The sequence below is a fragment of the Eucyclogobius newberryi genome, unplaced genomic scaffold (genome assembly GCF_026437365.1).
Source record: "Eucyclogobius newberryi isolate DKJ021-1_F unplaced genomic scaffold, fEucNew1.0.hap1 SCAF_336, whole genome shotgun sequence".
NCBI classification, from domain to species: Eukaryota; Metazoa; Chordata; class Actinopteri; order Gobiiformes; family Gobiidae; genus Eucyclogobius; species Eucyclogobius newberryi.
In genome coordinates this window covers 1-12500 of record NW_027315986.1, presented here as the reverse complement: position 1 = coordinate 12500, position 12500 = coordinate 1, and the positions used below count along the sequence as shown (strand labels likewise).

The 12500-nt window shown below is 45.3% G+C and overlaps 46 non-coding genes across 46 annotated transcripts in view; all 46 read right to left on the bottom strand.

The window, feature by feature from the left end:
- The window catches only part of LOC140375701 (5S ribosomal RNA), a 119-nt gene extending 110 nt beyond the window's left edge, over positions 1–9 (bottom strand). The window contains exon 1 of the ribosomal RNA XR_011929636.1: positions 1–9. This exon is cut by the window's left edge and continues 110 nt beyond it. This is a non-coding gene — a ribosomal RNA (5S ribosomal RNA).
- A 170-nt stretch (positions 10–179) lies between these two features.
- LOC140375665 (5S ribosomal RNA) lies at positions 180–298 on the bottom strand. Its single transcript, XR_011929602.1, has one exon. It is a non-coding gene; the product is annotated as a 5S ribosomal RNA (ribosomal RNA).
- A 149-nt stretch (positions 299–447) lies between these two features.
- LOC140375664 (5S ribosomal RNA) lies at positions 448–566 on the bottom strand. Its single transcript, XR_011929601.1, has one exon. It is a non-coding gene; the product is annotated as a 5S ribosomal RNA (ribosomal RNA).
- Positions 567–715: 149 nt separating this feature from the next.
- On the bottom strand, positions 716–834 carry LOC140375663 (5S ribosomal RNA). Its single transcript, XR_011929600.1, has one exon. It is a non-coding gene; the product is annotated as a 5S ribosomal RNA (ribosomal RNA).
- A 167-nt stretch (positions 835–1001) lies between these two features.
- Positions 1002–1120, bottom strand: LOC140375662 (5S ribosomal RNA). Its single transcript, XR_011929599.1, has one exon. It is a non-coding gene; the product is annotated as a 5S ribosomal RNA (ribosomal RNA).
- Positions 1121–1269: 149 nt separating this feature from the next.
- On the bottom strand, positions 1270–1388 carry LOC140375660 (5S ribosomal RNA). The gene has a single exon (XR_011929598.1). It is a non-coding gene; the product is annotated as a 5S ribosomal RNA (ribosomal RNA).
- A 159-nt stretch (positions 1389–1547) lies between these two features.
- Positions 1548–1666, bottom strand: LOC140375659 (5S ribosomal RNA). The gene has a single exon (XR_011929597.1). It is a non-coding gene; the product is annotated as a 5S ribosomal RNA (ribosomal RNA).
- Positions 1667–1815: 149 nt separating this feature from the next.
- LOC140375658 (5S ribosomal RNA) lies at positions 1816–1934 on the bottom strand. Its single transcript, XR_011929596.1, has one exon. It is a non-coding gene; the product is annotated as a 5S ribosomal RNA (ribosomal RNA).
- Positions 1935–2102: 168 nt separating this feature from the next.
- On the bottom strand, positions 2103–2221 carry LOC140375657 (5S ribosomal RNA). The gene has a single exon (XR_011929595.1). It is a non-coding gene; the product is annotated as a 5S ribosomal RNA (ribosomal RNA).
- Positions 2222–2387: 166 nt separating this feature from the next.
- On the bottom strand, positions 2388–2506 carry LOC140375656 (5S ribosomal RNA). Its single transcript, XR_011929594.1, has one exon. It is a non-coding gene; the product is annotated as a 5S ribosomal RNA (ribosomal RNA).
- Positions 2507–2663: 157 nt separating this feature from the next.
- Positions 2664–2782, bottom strand: LOC140375655 (5S ribosomal RNA). The gene has a single exon (XR_011929593.1). It is a non-coding gene; the product is annotated as a 5S ribosomal RNA (ribosomal RNA).
- A 166-nt stretch (positions 2783–2948) lies between these two features.
- Positions 2949–3067, bottom strand: LOC140375653 (5S ribosomal RNA). Its single transcript, XR_011929591.1, has one exon. It is a non-coding gene; the product is annotated as a 5S ribosomal RNA (ribosomal RNA).
- A 160-nt stretch (positions 3068–3227) lies between these two features.
- On the bottom strand, positions 3228–3346 carry LOC140375689 (5S ribosomal RNA). The gene has a single exon (XR_011929625.1). It is a non-coding gene; the product is annotated as a 5S ribosomal RNA (ribosomal RNA).
- Positions 3347–3516: 170 nt separating this feature from the next.
- Positions 3517–3635, bottom strand: LOC140375652 (5S ribosomal RNA). Its single transcript, XR_011929590.1, has one exon. It is a non-coding gene; the product is annotated as a 5S ribosomal RNA (ribosomal RNA).
- Positions 3636–3784: 149 nt separating this feature from the next.
- LOC140375651 (5S ribosomal RNA) lies at positions 3785–3903 on the bottom strand. Its single transcript, XR_011929589.1, has one exon. It is a non-coding gene; the product is annotated as a 5S ribosomal RNA (ribosomal RNA).
- A 149-nt stretch (positions 3904–4052) lies between these two features.
- Positions 4053–4171, bottom strand: LOC140375650 (5S ribosomal RNA). The gene has a single exon (XR_011929588.1). It is a non-coding gene; the product is annotated as a 5S ribosomal RNA (ribosomal RNA).
- A 149-nt stretch (positions 4172–4320) lies between these two features.
- Positions 4321–4439, bottom strand: LOC140375649 (5S ribosomal RNA). Its single transcript, XR_011929587.1, has one exon. It is a non-coding gene; the product is annotated as a 5S ribosomal RNA (ribosomal RNA).
- Positions 4440–4588: 149 nt separating this feature from the next.
- LOC140375871 (5S ribosomal RNA) lies at positions 4589–4707 on the bottom strand. Its single transcript, XR_011929798.1, has one exon. It is a non-coding gene; the product is annotated as a 5S ribosomal RNA (ribosomal RNA).
- Positions 4708–4855: 148 nt separating this feature from the next.
- On the bottom strand, positions 4856–4974 carry LOC140375870 (5S ribosomal RNA). The gene has a single exon (XR_011929797.1). It is a non-coding gene; the product is annotated as a 5S ribosomal RNA (ribosomal RNA).
- Positions 4975–5123: 149 nt separating this feature from the next.
- Positions 5124–5242, bottom strand: LOC140375869 (5S ribosomal RNA). Its single transcript, XR_011929796.1, has one exon. It is a non-coding gene; the product is annotated as a 5S ribosomal RNA (ribosomal RNA).
- A 149-nt stretch (positions 5243–5391) lies between these two features.
- Positions 5392–5510, bottom strand: LOC140375868 (5S ribosomal RNA). Its single transcript, XR_011929795.1, has one exon. It is a non-coding gene; the product is annotated as a 5S ribosomal RNA (ribosomal RNA).
- A 166-nt stretch (positions 5511–5676) lies between these two features.
- LOC140375867 (5S ribosomal RNA) lies at positions 5677–5795 on the bottom strand. Its single transcript, XR_011929794.1, has one exon. It is a non-coding gene; the product is annotated as a 5S ribosomal RNA (ribosomal RNA).
- Positions 5796–5944: 149 nt separating this feature from the next.
- Positions 5945–6063, bottom strand: LOC140375865 (5S ribosomal RNA). Its single transcript, XR_011929792.1, has one exon. It is a non-coding gene; the product is annotated as a 5S ribosomal RNA (ribosomal RNA).
- Positions 6064–6229: 166 nt separating this feature from the next.
- LOC140375864 (5S ribosomal RNA) lies at positions 6230–6348 on the bottom strand. Its single transcript, XR_011929791.1, has one exon. It is a non-coding gene; the product is annotated as a 5S ribosomal RNA (ribosomal RNA).
- A 157-nt stretch (positions 6349–6505) lies between these two features.
- Positions 6506–6624, bottom strand: LOC140375863 (5S ribosomal RNA). Its single transcript, XR_011929790.1, has one exon. It is a non-coding gene; the product is annotated as a 5S ribosomal RNA (ribosomal RNA).
- A 166-nt stretch (positions 6625–6790) lies between these two features.
- LOC140375862 (5S ribosomal RNA) lies at positions 6791–6909 on the bottom strand. The gene has a single exon (XR_011929789.1). It is a non-coding gene; the product is annotated as a 5S ribosomal RNA (ribosomal RNA).
- A 159-nt stretch (positions 6910–7068) lies between these two features.
- Positions 7069–7187, bottom strand: LOC140375678 (5S ribosomal RNA). The gene has a single exon (XR_011929614.1). It is a non-coding gene; the product is annotated as a 5S ribosomal RNA (ribosomal RNA).
- Positions 7188–7357: 170 nt separating this feature from the next.
- On the bottom strand, positions 7358–7476 carry LOC140375860 (5S ribosomal RNA). The gene has a single exon (XR_011929788.1). It is a non-coding gene; the product is annotated as a 5S ribosomal RNA (ribosomal RNA).
- Positions 7477–7625: 149 nt separating this feature from the next.
- Positions 7626–7744, bottom strand: LOC140375859 (5S ribosomal RNA). The gene has a single exon (XR_011929787.1). It is a non-coding gene; the product is annotated as a 5S ribosomal RNA (ribosomal RNA).
- Positions 7745–7893: 149 nt separating this feature from the next.
- Positions 7894–8012, bottom strand: LOC140375858 (5S ribosomal RNA). The gene has a single exon (XR_011929786.1). It is a non-coding gene; the product is annotated as a 5S ribosomal RNA (ribosomal RNA).
- A 149-nt stretch (positions 8013–8161) lies between these two features.
- On the bottom strand, positions 8162–8280 carry LOC140375857 (5S ribosomal RNA). Its single transcript, XR_011929785.1, has one exon. It is a non-coding gene; the product is annotated as a 5S ribosomal RNA (ribosomal RNA).
- Positions 8281–8429: 149 nt separating this feature from the next.
- LOC140375856 (5S ribosomal RNA) lies at positions 8430–8548 on the bottom strand. Its single transcript, XR_011929784.1, has one exon. It is a non-coding gene; the product is annotated as a 5S ribosomal RNA (ribosomal RNA).
- A 149-nt stretch (positions 8549–8697) lies between these two features.
- Positions 8698–8816, bottom strand: LOC140375855 (5S ribosomal RNA). Its single transcript, XR_011929783.1, has one exon. It is a non-coding gene; the product is annotated as a 5S ribosomal RNA (ribosomal RNA).
- A 149-nt stretch (positions 8817–8965) lies between these two features.
- Positions 8966–9084, bottom strand: LOC140375853 (5S ribosomal RNA). Its single transcript, XR_011929781.1, has one exon. It is a non-coding gene; the product is annotated as a 5S ribosomal RNA (ribosomal RNA).
- Positions 9085–9233: 149 nt separating this feature from the next.
- LOC140375852 (5S ribosomal RNA) lies at positions 9234–9352 on the bottom strand. The gene has a single exon (XR_011929780.1). It is a non-coding gene; the product is annotated as a 5S ribosomal RNA (ribosomal RNA).
- A 167-nt stretch (positions 9353–9519) lies between these two features.
- LOC140375851 (5S ribosomal RNA) lies at positions 9520–9638 on the bottom strand. The gene has a single exon (XR_011929779.1). It is a non-coding gene; the product is annotated as a 5S ribosomal RNA (ribosomal RNA).
- Positions 9639–9794: 156 nt separating this feature from the next.
- Positions 9795–9913, bottom strand: LOC140375850 (5S ribosomal RNA). Its single transcript, XR_011929778.1, has one exon. It is a non-coding gene; the product is annotated as a 5S ribosomal RNA (ribosomal RNA).
- Positions 9914–10069: 156 nt separating this feature from the next.
- On the bottom strand, positions 10070–10188 carry LOC140375666 (5S ribosomal RNA). The gene has a single exon (XR_011929603.1). It is a non-coding gene; the product is annotated as a 5S ribosomal RNA (ribosomal RNA).
- Positions 10189–10337: 149 nt separating this feature from the next.
- Positions 10338–10456, bottom strand: LOC140375827 (5S ribosomal RNA). The gene has a single exon (XR_011929756.1). It is a non-coding gene; the product is annotated as a 5S ribosomal RNA (ribosomal RNA).
- A 169-nt stretch (positions 10457–10625) lies between these two features.
- On the bottom strand, positions 10626–10744 carry LOC140375849 (5S ribosomal RNA). Its single transcript, XR_011929777.1, has one exon. It is a non-coding gene; the product is annotated as a 5S ribosomal RNA (ribosomal RNA).
- Positions 10745–10900: 156 nt separating this feature from the next.
- LOC140375654 (5S ribosomal RNA) lies at positions 10901–11019 on the bottom strand. The gene has a single exon (XR_011929592.1). It is a non-coding gene; the product is annotated as a 5S ribosomal RNA (ribosomal RNA).
- A 149-nt stretch (positions 11020–11168) lies between these two features.
- Positions 11169–11287, bottom strand: LOC140375848 (5S ribosomal RNA). Its single transcript, XR_011929776.1, has one exon. It is a non-coding gene; the product is annotated as a 5S ribosomal RNA (ribosomal RNA).
- A 170-nt stretch (positions 11288–11457) lies between these two features.
- Positions 11458–11576, bottom strand: LOC140375765 (5S ribosomal RNA). Its single transcript, XR_011929697.1, has one exon. It is a non-coding gene; the product is annotated as a 5S ribosomal RNA (ribosomal RNA).
- A 160-nt stretch (positions 11577–11736) lies between these two features.
- On the bottom strand, positions 11737–11855 carry LOC140375648 (5S ribosomal RNA). Its single transcript, XR_011929586.1, has one exon. It is a non-coding gene; the product is annotated as a 5S ribosomal RNA (ribosomal RNA).
- A 156-nt stretch (positions 11856–12011) lies between these two features.
- Positions 12012–12130, bottom strand: LOC140375847 (5S ribosomal RNA). The gene has a single exon (XR_011929775.1). It is a non-coding gene; the product is annotated as a 5S ribosomal RNA (ribosomal RNA).
- A 156-nt stretch (positions 12131–12286) lies between these two features.
- Positions 12287–12405, bottom strand: LOC140375866 (5S ribosomal RNA). The gene has a single exon (XR_011929793.1). It is a non-coding gene; the product is annotated as a 5S ribosomal RNA (ribosomal RNA).
- Between the last annotated feature and the right edge of the window lie 95 nt (positions 12406–12500).

The following is a 12500-nucleotide window of genomic DNA, read 5'->3' as shown; positions in this document are numbered from 1 at the left end:
GCCGTGAGCGAAATGTTCCAGGTCAAAACTCGTATAAATGGCTTTTTTTTGCATCAAACACTGTCTTTTCGTGAAGAGTACCTTCACGCCACTTGCTCGGTCAAAATTGGGATATCTCAATGAAAAACTTCTTTTTTTTTTTTTTTTTTTTTTTTTTGACAGGTGAAAAAGTGTGAAAATGCTCACAGCACCTGGTATTCCCAGGCGGTCTCCCATCCAAGTACTAACCAGGCCCAACCCTGCTTGGCTTCCGAGATCAGACGAGATCGGGCTGGTCCAGGGTGGTATGGCCGTGAGCGAAATGTTCCAGGTCAAAACGGCCTTTTTTATATCAAACACTGTCTTTTCGTGAAGAGTACCTTCACGCCACTTGCTCGGTCAAAATTGGGATATCTCAATGAAAAACTTCTTTTTTTTTTTTTTTTGACAGGTGAAAAAGTGTGAAAATGCTCACAGCACCTGGTATTCCCAGGCGGTCTCCCATCCAAGTACTAACCAGGCCCAACCCTGCTTGGCTTCCGAGATCAGACGAGATCGGGCTGGTCCAGGGTGGTATGGCCGTGAGCGAAATGTTCCAGGTCAAAACGGCCTTTTTTATATCAAACACTGTCTTTTCGTGAAGAGTACCTTCACGCCACTTGCTCGGTCAAAATTGGGATATCTCAATGAAAAACTTCTTTTTTTTTTTTTTTTGACAGGTGAAAAAGTGTGAAAATGCTCACAGCACCTGGTATTCCCAGGCGGTCTCCCATCCAAGTACTAACCAGGCCCAACCCTGCTTGGCTTCCGAGATCAGACGAGATCGGGCTGGTCCAGGGTGGTATGGCCGTGAGCGAAATGTTCCAGGTCAAAACTCGTATAAATGGCTTTTTTTGCATCAAACACTGTCTTTTCGTGAAGAGTACCTTCACGCCACTTGCTCGGTCAAAATTGGGATATCTCAATGAAAAACTTCTTTTTTTTTTTTTTTTTTTTTTTTGACAGGTGAAAAAGTGTGAAAATGCTCACAGCACCTGGTATTCCCAGGCGGTCTCCCATCCAAGTACTAACCAGGCCCAACCCTGCTTGGCTTCCGAGATCAGACGAGATCGGGCTGGTCCAGGGTGGTATGGCCGTGAGCGAAATGTTCCAGGTCAAAACGGCCTTTTTTATATCAAACACTGTCTTTTCGTGAAGAGTACCTTCACGCCACTTGCTCGGTCAAAATTGGGATATCTCAATGAAAAACTTCTTTTTTTTTTTTTTTTGACAGGTGAAAAAGTGTGAAAATGCTCACAGCACCTGGTATTCCCAGGCGGTCTCCCATCCAAGTACTAACCAGGCCCAACCCTGCTTGGCTTCCGAGATCAGACGAGATCGGGCTGGTCCAGGGTGGTATGGCCGTGAGCGAAATGTTCCAGGTCAAAACGGCCTTTTTTATATCAAACACTGTCTTTTCGTGAAGAGTACCTTCACGCCACTTGCTCGGTCAAAATTGGGATATCTCAATGAAAAACTTCTTTTTTTTTTTTTTTTTTTTTTTTTTGACAGGTGAAAAAGTGTGAAAATGCTCACAGCACCTGGTATTCCCAGGCGGTCTCCCATCCAAGTACTAACCAGGCCCAACCCTGCTTGGCTTCCGAGATCAGACGAGATCGGGCTGGTCCAGGGTGGTATGGCCGTGAGCGAAATGTTCCAGGTCAAAACGGCCTTTTTTATATCAAACACTGTCTTTTCGTGAAGAGTACCTTCACGCCACTTGCTCGGTCAAAATTGGGATATCTCAATGAAAAACTTCTTTTTTTTTTTTTTTTGACAGGTGAAAAAGTGTGAAAATGCTCACAGCACCTGGTATTCCCAGGCGGTCTCCCATCCAAGTACTAACCAGGCCCAACCCTGCTTGGCTTCCGAGATCAGACGAGATCGGGCTGGTCCAGGGTGGTATGGCCGTGAGCGAAATGTTCCAGGTCAAAACTCGTATAAATGGCTTTTTTTGCATCAAACACTGTCTTTTCGTGAAGAGTACCTTCACGCCACTTGCTCGGTCAAAATTGGGATATCTCAATGAAAAACTTCTTTTTTTTTTTTTTTTTTTTTTTTTGACAGGTGAAAAAGTGTGAAAATGCTCACAGCACCTGGTATTCCCAGGCGGTCTCCCATCCAAGTACTAACCAGGCCCAACCCTGCTTGGCTTCCGAGATCAGACGAGATCGGGCTGGTCCAGGGTGGTATGGCCGTGAGCCAAATGTTCCAGGTCAAAACTCGTATAAATTGCTTTTTTTGCATCAAACACTGTCTTTTCGTGAAGAGTACCTTCACGCCACTTGCTCGGTCAAAATTGGGATATCTCAATGAAAAACTTCTTTTTTTTTTTTTTTTTTTTTTTGACAGGTGAAAAAGTATGAAAATGCTCACAGCACCTGGTATTCCCAGGCGGTCTCCCATCCAAGTACTAACCAGGCCCAACCCTGCTTGGCTTCCGAGATCAGACGAGATCGGGCTGGTCCAGGGTGGTATGGCCGTGAGCGAAATGTTCCAGGTCAAAACGGCCTTTTTTATATCAAACACTGTCTTTTCATGAAGAGTACCTTCACGCCACTTGCTCGGTCAAAATTGGGATATCTCAATGAAAAACTTCTTTTTTTTTTTTTTTTTTTTTTTTGACAGGTGAAAAAGGGGGGAAATGCTCACAGCACCTGGTATTCCCAGGCGGTCTCCCATCCAAGTACTAACCAGGCCCAACCCTGCTTGGCTTCCGAGATCAGACGAGATCGGGCTGGTCCAGGGTGGTATGGCCGTGAGCGAAATGTTCCAGGTCAAAACTCGTATAAATTGCTTTTTTTGCATCAAACACTGTCTTTTCGTGAAGAGTACCTTCACGCCACTTGCTCGGTCAAAATTGGGATATCTCAATGAAAAACTTCTTTTTTTTTTTTTTTTTTTTTTTGACAGGTGAAAAAGTATGAAAATGCTCACAGCACCTGGTATTCCCAGGCGGTCTCCCATCCAAGTACTAACCAGGCCCAACCCTGCTTGGCTTCCGAGATCAGACGAGATCGGGCTGGTCCAGGGTGGTATGGCCGTGAGCGAAATGTTCCAGGTCAAAACGGCCTTTTTTATATCAAACACTGTCTTTTCGTGAAGAGTACCTTCACGCCACTTGCTCGGTCAAAATTGGGATATCTCAATGAAAAACTTCTTCTTTTTCTTTTTTTTTTTTTTTTTTGACAGGTGAAAAAGTATGAAAATGCTCACAGCACCAGGTATTCCCAGGCGGTCTCCCATCCAAGTACTAAACAGGCCCAACCCTGCTTGGCTTCCGAGATCAGACGAGATCGGGCGGGTCCAGGGTGGTATGGCCGTGAGCGAAATGTTCCAGGTCAAAACTCGTATAAATGGCTTTTTTTTGCATCAAACACTGTCTTTTCGTGAAGAGTACCTTCACGCCACTTGCTCGGTCAAAATTGGGATATCTCAATGAAAAACTTCTTTTTTTTTTTTTTTTTTTTTTTTTTGACAGGTGAAAAAGTGTGAAAATGCTCACAGCACCTGGTATTCCCAGGCGGTCTCCCATCCAAGTACTAACCAGGCCCAACCCTGCTTGGCTTCCGAGATCAGACGAGATCGGGCTGGTCCAGGGTGGTATGGCCGTGAGCGAAATGTTCCAGGTCAAAACGGCCTTTTTTATATCAAACACTGTCTTTTCGTGAAGAGTACCTTCACGCCACTTGCTCGGTCAAAATTGGGATATCTCAATGAAAAACTTCTTTTTTTTTTTTTTTTGACAGGTGAAAAAGTGTGAAAATGCTCACAGCACCTGGTATTCCCAGGCGGTCTCCCATCCAAGTACTAACCAGGCCCAACCCTGCTTGGCTTCCGAGATCAGACGAGATCGGGCTGGTCCAGGGTGGTATGGCCGTGAGCGAAATGTTCCAGGTCAAAACGGCCTTTTTTATATCAAACACTGTCTTTTCGTGAAGAGTACCTTCACGCCACTTGCTCGGTCAAAATTGGGATATCTCAATGAAAAACTTCTTTTTTTTTTTTTTTTGACAGGTGAAAAAGTGTGAAAATGCTCACAGCACCTGGTATTCCCAGGCGGTCTCCCATCCAAGTACTAACCAGGCCCAACCCTGCTTGGCTTCCGAGATCAGACGAGATCGGGCTGGTCCAGGGTGGTATGGCCGTGAGCGAAATGTTCCAGGTCAAAACGGCCTTTTTTATATCAAACACTGTCTTTTCGTGAAGAGTACCTTCACGCCACTTGCTCGGTCAAAATTGGGATATCTCAATGAAAAACTTCTTTTTTTTTTTTTTTTGACAGGTGAAAAAGTGTGAAAATGCTCACAGCACCTGGTATTCCCAGGCGGTCTCCCATCCAAGTACTAACCAGGCCCAACCCTGCTTGGCTTCCGAGATCAGACGAGATCGGGCTGGTCCAGGGTGGTATGGCCGTGAGCGAAATGTTCCAGGTCAAAACGGCCTTTTTTATATCAAACACTGTCTTTTCGTGAAGAGTACCTTCACGCCACTTGCTCGGTCAAAATTGGGATATCTCAATGAAAAACTTCTTTTTTTTTTTTTTTTGACAGGTGAAAAAGTGTGAAAATGCTCACAGCACCTGGTATTCCCAGGCGGTCTCCCATCCAAGTACTAACCAGGCCCAACCCTGCTTGGCTTCCGAGATCAGACGAGATCGGGCTGGTCCAGGGTGGTATGGCCGTGAGCGAAATGTTCCAGGTCAAAACGGCCTTTTTTATATCAAACACTGTCTTTTCGTGAAGAGTACCTTCACGCCACTTGCTCGGTCAAAATTGGGATATCTCAATGAAAAACTTCTTTTTTTTTTTTTTTGACAGGTGAAAAAGTGTGAAAATGCTCACAGCACCTGGTATTCCCAGGCGGTCTCCCATCCAAGTACTAACCAGGCCCAACCCTGCTTGGCTTCCGAGATCAGACGAGATCGGGCTGGTCCAGGGTGGTATGGCCGTGAGCGAAATGTTCCAGGTCAAAACGGCCTTTTTTATATCAAACACTGTCTTTTCGTGAAGAGTACCTTCACGCCACTTGCTCGGTCAAAATTGGGATATCTCAATGAAAAACTTCTTTTTTTTTTTTTTTTGACAGGTGAAAAAGTGTGAAAATGCTCACAGCACCTGGTATTCCCAGGCGGTCTCCCATCCAAGTACTAACCAGGCCCAACCCTGCTTGGCTTCCGAGATCAGACGAGATCGGGCTGGTCCAGGGTGGTATGGCCGTGAGCGAAATGTTCCAGGTCAAAACGGCCTTTTTTATATCAAACACTGTCTTTTCGTGAAGAGTACCTTCACGCCACTTGCTCGGTCAAAATTGGGATATCTCAATGAAAAACTTCTTTTTTTTTTTTTTTTGACAGGTGAAAAAGTGTGAAAATGCTCACAGCACCTGGTATTCCCAGGCGGTCTCCCATCCAAGTACTAACCAGGCCCAACCCTGCTTGGCTTCCGAGATCAGACGAGATCGGGCTGGTCCAGGGTGGTATGGCCGTGAGCGAAATGTTCCAGGTCAAAACTCGTATAAATGGCTTTTTTTGCATCAAACACTGTCTTTTCGTGAAGAGTACCTTCACGCCACTTGCTCGGTCAAAATTGGGATATCTCAATGAAAAACTTCTTTTTTTTTTTTTTTTTTTTTTTGACAGGTGAAAAAGTGTGAAAATGCTCACAGCACCTGGTATTCCCAGGCGGTCTCCCATCCAAGTACTAACCAGGCCCAACCCTGCTTGGCTTCCGAGATCAGACGAGATCGGGCTGGTCCAGGGTGGTATGGCCGTGAGCGAAATGTTCCAGGTCAAAACGGCCTTTTTTATATCAAACACTGTCTTTTCGTGAAGAGTACCTTCACGCCACTTGCTCGGTCAAAATTGGGATATCTCAATGAAAAACTTCTTTTTTTTTTTTTTTTGACAGGTGAAAAAGTGTGAAAATGCTCACAGCACCTGGTATTCCCAGGCGGTCTCCCATCCAAGTACTAACCAGGCCCAACCCTGCTTGGCTTCCGAGATCAGACGAGATCGGGCTGGTCCAGGGTGGTATGGCCGTGAGCGAAATGTTCCAGGTCAAAACTCGTATAAATGGCTTTTTTTGCATCAAACACTGTCTTTTCGTGAAGAGTACCTTCACGCCACTTGCTCGGTCAAAATTGGGATATCTCAATGAAAAACTTCTTTTTTTTTTTTTTTTTTTTTTTGACAGGTGAAAAAGTATGAAAATGCTCACAGCACCTGGTATTCCCAGGCGGTCTCCCATCCAAGTACTAACCAGGCCCAACCCTGCTTGGCTTCCGAGATCAGACGAGATCGGGCTGGTCCAGGGTGGTATGGCCGTGAGCGAAATGTTCCAGGTCAAAACGGCCTTTTTTATATCAAACACTGTCTTTTCATGAAGAGTACCTTCACGCCACTTGCTCGGTCAAAATTGGGATATCTCAATGAAAAACTTCTTTTTTTTTTTTTTTTTTTTTTTTGACAGGTGAAAAAGGGGGGAAATGCTCACAGCACCTGGTATTCCCAGGCGGTCTCCCATCCAAGTACTAACCAGGCCCAACCCTGCTTGGCTTCCGAGATCAGACGAGATCGGGCTGGTCCAGGGTGGTATGGCCGTGAGCGAAATGTTCCAGGTCAAAACTCGTATAAATTGCTTTTTTTGCATCAAACACTGTCTTTTCGTGAAGAGTACCTTCACGCCACTTGCTCGGTCAAAATTGGGATATCTCAATGAAAAACTTCTTTTTTTTTTTTTTTTTTTTTTTGACAGGTGAAAAAGTATGAAAATGCTCACAGCACCTGGTATTCCCAGGCGGTCTCCCATCCAAGTACTAACCAGGCCCAACCCTGCTTGGCTTCCGAGATCAGACGAGATCGGGCTGGTCCAGGGTGGTATGGCCGTGAGCGAAATGTTCCAGGTCAAAACGGCCTTTTTTATATCAAACACTGTCTTTTCGTGAAGAGTACCTTCACGCCACTTGCTCGGTCAAAATTGGGATATCTCAATGAAAAACTTCTTCTTTTTCTTTTTTTTTTTTTTTTTGACAGGTGAAAAAGTATGAAAATGCTCACAGCACCAGGTATTCCCAGGCGGTCTCCCATCCAAGTACTAAACAGGCCCAACCCTGCTTGGCTTCCGAGATCAGACGAGATCGGGCGGGTCCAGGGTGGTATGGCCGTGAGCGAAATGTTCCAGGTCAAAACTCGTATAAATGGCTTTTTTTTGCATCAAACACTGTCTTTTCGTGAAGAGTACCTTCACGCCACTTGCTCGGTCAAAATTGGGATATCTCAATGAAAAACTTCTTTTTTTTTTTTTTTTTTTTTTTTTTGACAGGTGAAAAAGTGTGAAAATGCTCACAGCACCTGGTATTCCCAGGCGGTCTCCCATCCAAGTACTAACCAGGCCCAACCCTGCTTGGCTTCCGAGATCAGACGAGATCGGGCTGGTCCAGGGTGGTATGGCCGTGAGCGAAATGTTCCAGGTCAAAACGGCCTTTTTTATATCAAACACTGTCTTTTCGTGAAGAGTACCTTCACGCCACTTGCTCGGTCAAAATTGGGATATCTCAATGAAAAACTTCTTTTTTTTTTTTTTTTGACAGGTGAAAAAGTGTGAAAATGCTCACAGCACCTGGTATTCCCAGGCGGTCTCCCATCCAAGTACTAACCAGGCCCAACCCTGCTTGGCTTCCGAGATCAGACGAGATCGGGCTGGTCCAGGGTGGTATGGCCGTGAGCGAAATGTTCCAGGTCAAAACGGCCTTTTTTATATCAAACACTGTCTTTTCGTGAAGAGTACCTTCACGCCACTTGCTCGGTCAAAATTGGGATATCTCAATGAAAAACTTCTTTTTTTTTTTTTTTTGACAGGTGAAAAAGTGTGAAAATGCTCACAGCACCTGGTATTCCCAGGCGGTCTCCCATCCAAGTACTAACCAGGCCCAACCCTGCTTGGCTTCCGAGATCAGACGAGATCGGGCTGGTCCAGGGTGGTATGGCCGTGAGCGAAATGTTCCAGGTCAAAACGGCCTTTTTTATATCAAACACTGTCTTTTCGTGAAGAGTACCTTCACGCCACTTGCTCGGTCAAAATTGGGATATCTCAATGAAAAACTTCTTTTTTTTTTTTTTTTGACAGGTGAAAAAGTGTGAAAATGCTCACAGCACCTGGTATTCCCAGGCGGTCTCCCATCCAAGTACTAACCAGGCCCAACCCTGCTTGGCTTCCGAGATCAGACGAGATCGGGCTGGTCCAGGGTGGTATGGCCGTGAGCGAAATGTTCCAGGTCAAAACGGCCTTTTTTATATCAAACACTGTCTTTTCGTGAAGAGTACCTTCACGCCACTTGCTCGGTCAAAATTGGGATATCTCAATGAAAAACTTCTTTTTTTTTTTTTTTTGACAGGTGAAAAAGTGTGAAAATGCTCACAGCACCTGGTATTCCCAGGCGGTCTCCCATCCAAGTACTAACCAGGCCCAACCCTGCTTGGCTTCCGAGATCAGACGAGATCGGGCTGGTCCAGGGTGGTATGGCCGTGAGCGAAATGTTCCAGGTCAAAACGGCCTTTTTTATATCAAACACTGTCTTTTCGTGAAGAGTACCTTCACGCCACTTGCTCGGTCAAAATTGGGATATCTCAATGAAAAACTTCTTTTTTTTTTTTTTTTGACAGGTGAAAAAGTGTGAAAATGCTCACAGCACCTGGTATTCCCAGGCGGTCTCCCATCCAAGTACTAACCAGGCCCAACCCTGCTTGGCTTCCGAGATCAGACGAGATCGGGCTGGTCCAGGGTGGTATGGCCGTGAGCGAAATGTTCCAGGTCAAAACGGCCTTTTTTATATCAAACACTGTCTTTTCGTGAAGAGTACCTTCACGCCACTTGCTCGGTCAAAATTGGGATATCTCAATGAAAAACTTCTTTTTTTTTTTTTTTTGACAGGTGAAAAAGTGTGAAAATGCTCACAGCACCTGGTATTCCCAGGCGGTCTCCCATCCAAGTACTAACCAGGCCCAACCCTGCTTGGCTTCCGAGATCAGACGAGATCGGGCTGGTCCAGGGTGGTATGGCCGTGAGCGAAATGTTCCAGGTCAAAACGGCCTTTTTTATATCAAACACTGTCTTTTCGTGAAGAGTACCTTCACGCCACTTGCTCGGTCAAAATTGGGATATCTCAATGAAAAACTTCTTTTTTTTTTTTTTTTGACAGGTGAAAAAGTGTGAAAATGCTCACAGCACCTGGTATTCCCAGGCGGTCTCCCATCCAAGTACTAACCAGGCCCAACCCTGCTTGGCTTCCGAGATCAGACGAGATCGGGCTGGTCCAGGGTGGTATGGCCGTGAGCGAAATGTTCCAGGTCAAAACTCGTATAAATGGCTTTTTTTGCATCAAACACTGTCTTTTCGTGAAGAGTACCTTCACGCCACTTGCTCGGTCAAAATTGGGATATCTCAATGAAAAACTTCTTTTTTTTTTTTTTTTTTTTTTTTGACAGGTGAAAAAGTGTGAAAATGCTCACAGCACCTGGTATTCCCAGGCGGTCTCCCATCCAAGTACTAACCAGGCCCAACCCTGCTTGGCTTCCGAGATCAGACGAGATCGGGCTGGTCCAGGGTGGTATGGCCGTGAGCGAAATGTTCCAGGTCAAAACGGCCTTTTTTATATCAAACACTGTCTTTTCATGAAGAGTACCTTCACGCCACTTGCTCGGTCAAAATTGGGATATCTCAATGAAAAACTTCTTTTTTTTTTTTTTTTTTTTTTTGACAGGTGAAAAAGTATGAAAATGCTCACAGCACCTGGTATTCCCAGGCGGTCTCCCATCCAAGTACTAACCAGGCCCAACCCTGCTTGGCTTCCGAGATCAGACGAGATCGGGCTGGTCCAGGGTGGTATGGCCGTGAGCGAAATGTTCCAGGTCAAAACGGCCTTTTTTATATCAAACACTGTCTTTTCGTGAAGAGTACCTTCACGCCACTTGCTCGGTCAAAATTGGGATATCTCAATGAAAAACTTCTTTTTTTTTTTTTTTTTTTTTTTGACAGGTGAAAAAGTATGAAAATGCTCACAGCACCAGGTATTCCCAGGCGGTCTCCCATCCAAGTACTAAACAGGCCCAACCCTGCTTGGCTTCCGAGATCAGACGAGATCGGGCGGGTCCAGGGTGGTATGGCCGTGAGCGAAATGTTCCAGGTCAAAACGGCCTTTTTTATATCAAACACTGTCTTTTCGTGAAGAGTACCTTCACGCCACTTGCTCGGTCAAAATTGGGATATCTCAATGAAAAACTTCTTTTTTTTTTTTTTTTGACAGGTGAAAAAGTGTGAAAATGCTCACAGCACCTGGTATTCCCAGGCGGTCTCCCATCCAAGTACTAAACAGGCCCAACCCTGCTTGGCTTCCGAGATCAGACGAGATCGGGCTGGTCCAGGGTGGTATGGCCGTGAGCGAAATGTTCCAGGTCAAAACTCGTATAAATTGCTTTTTTTGCATCAAACACTGTCTTTTCGTGAAGAGTACCTTCACGCCACTTGCTCGGTCAAAATTGGGATATCTCAATGAAAAACTTCTTTTTTTTTTTTTTTTTTTTTTTTTTGACAGGTGAAAAAGGGGGGAAATGCTCACAGCACCTGGTATTCCCAGGCGGTCTCCCATCCAAGTACTAACCAGGCCCAACCCTGCTTGGCTTCCGAGATCAGACGAGATCGGGCTGGTCCAGGGTGGTATGGCCGTGAGCGAAATGTTCCAGGTCAAAACGGCCTTTTTTATATCAAACACTGTCTTTTCGTGAAGAGTACCTTCACGCCACTTGCTCGGTCAAAATTGGGATATCTCAATGAAAAACTTCTTTTTTTTTTTTTTTTTTTTTTTGACAGGTGAAAAAGTATGAAAATGCTCACAGCACCAGGTATTCCCAGGCGGTCTCCCATCCAAGTACTAAACAGGCCCAACCCTGCTTGGCTTCCGAGATCAGACGAGATCGGGCGGGTCCAGGGTGGTATGGCCGTGAGCGAAATGTTCCAGGTCAAAACGGCCTTTTTTATATCAAACACTGTCTTTTCGTGAAGAGTACCTTCACGCCACTTGCTCGGTCAAAATTGGGATATCTCAATGAAAAACTTCTTTTTTTTTTTTTTTTGACAGGTGAAAAAGTGTGAAAATGCTCACAGCACCTGGTATTCCCAGGCGGTCTCCCATCCAAGTACTAACCAGGCCCAACCCTGCTTGGCTTCCGAGATCAGACGAGATCGGGCTGGTCCAGGGTGGTATGGCCGTGAGCGAAATGTTCCAGGTCAAAACTCGTATAAATTGCTTTTTTTGCATCAAACACTGTCTTTTCGTGAAGAGTACCTTCACGCCACTTGATCGGTCAAAATTGGGATATCTCAATGAAAAACTTCTTTTTTTTTTTTTTTTTTTTTTTTTTTGACAGGTGAAAAAGGGGGGAAATGCTCACAGCACCTGGTATTCCCAGGCGGTCTCCCATCCAAGTACTAAACAGGCCCAACCCTGCTTGGCTTCCGAGATCAGACGAGATCGGGCGGGTCCAGGGTGGTATGGCCGTGAGCGAAATGTTCCAGGTCAAAACGGCCTTTTTTATATCAAACACTGTCTTTTCGTGAAGAGTACCTTCACGCCACTTGCTCGGTCAAAATTGGGATATCTCAATGAAAAACTTCTTTTTTTTTTTTTTTTTTTTTTTTTTTGACAGGTGAAAAAGGGGGGAAATGCTCACAGCACCTGGTATTCCCAGGCGGTCTCCCATCCAAGTACTAAACAGGCCCAACCCTGCTTGGCTTCCGAGATCAGACGAGATCGGGCGGGTCCAGGGTGGTATGGCCGTGAGCGAAATGTTCCAGGTCAAAACGGCCTTTTTTATATCAAACACTGTCTTTTCGTGAAGAGTACCTTCACGCCACTTGCTCGGTCAAAATTGGGATATCTCAATGAAAAACTTCTTTTTTTTTTTTTTTTTTTTTTTGACAGGTGAAAAAGGGGGGAAATGCTCACAGCACCTGGTATTCCCAGGCGGTCTCCCATCCAAGTACTAACCAGGCCCAACCCTGCTTGGCTTCCGAGATCAGACGAGATCGGGCTGGTCCAGGGTGGTATGGCCGTGAGCGAAATGTTCCAGGTCAAAACGGCCTTTTTTATATCAAACACTGTCTTTTCGTGAAGAGTACCTTCACGCCACTTGCTCGGTCAAAATTGGGATATCTCAATGAAAAACTTCTTTTTTTTTTTTTTTTTTTTTTTGACAGGTGAAAAAGTATGAAAATGCTCACAGCACCAGGTATTCCCAGGCGGTCTCCCATCCAAGTACTAAACAGGCCCAACCCTGCTTGGCTTCCGAGATCAGACGAGATCGGGCGGGTCCAGGGTGGTATGGCCGTGAGCGAAATGTTCCAGGTCAAAACGGCCTTTTTTATATCAAACACTGTCTTTTCGTGAAGAGTACCTTCACGCCACTTGCTCGGTCAAAATTGGGATAT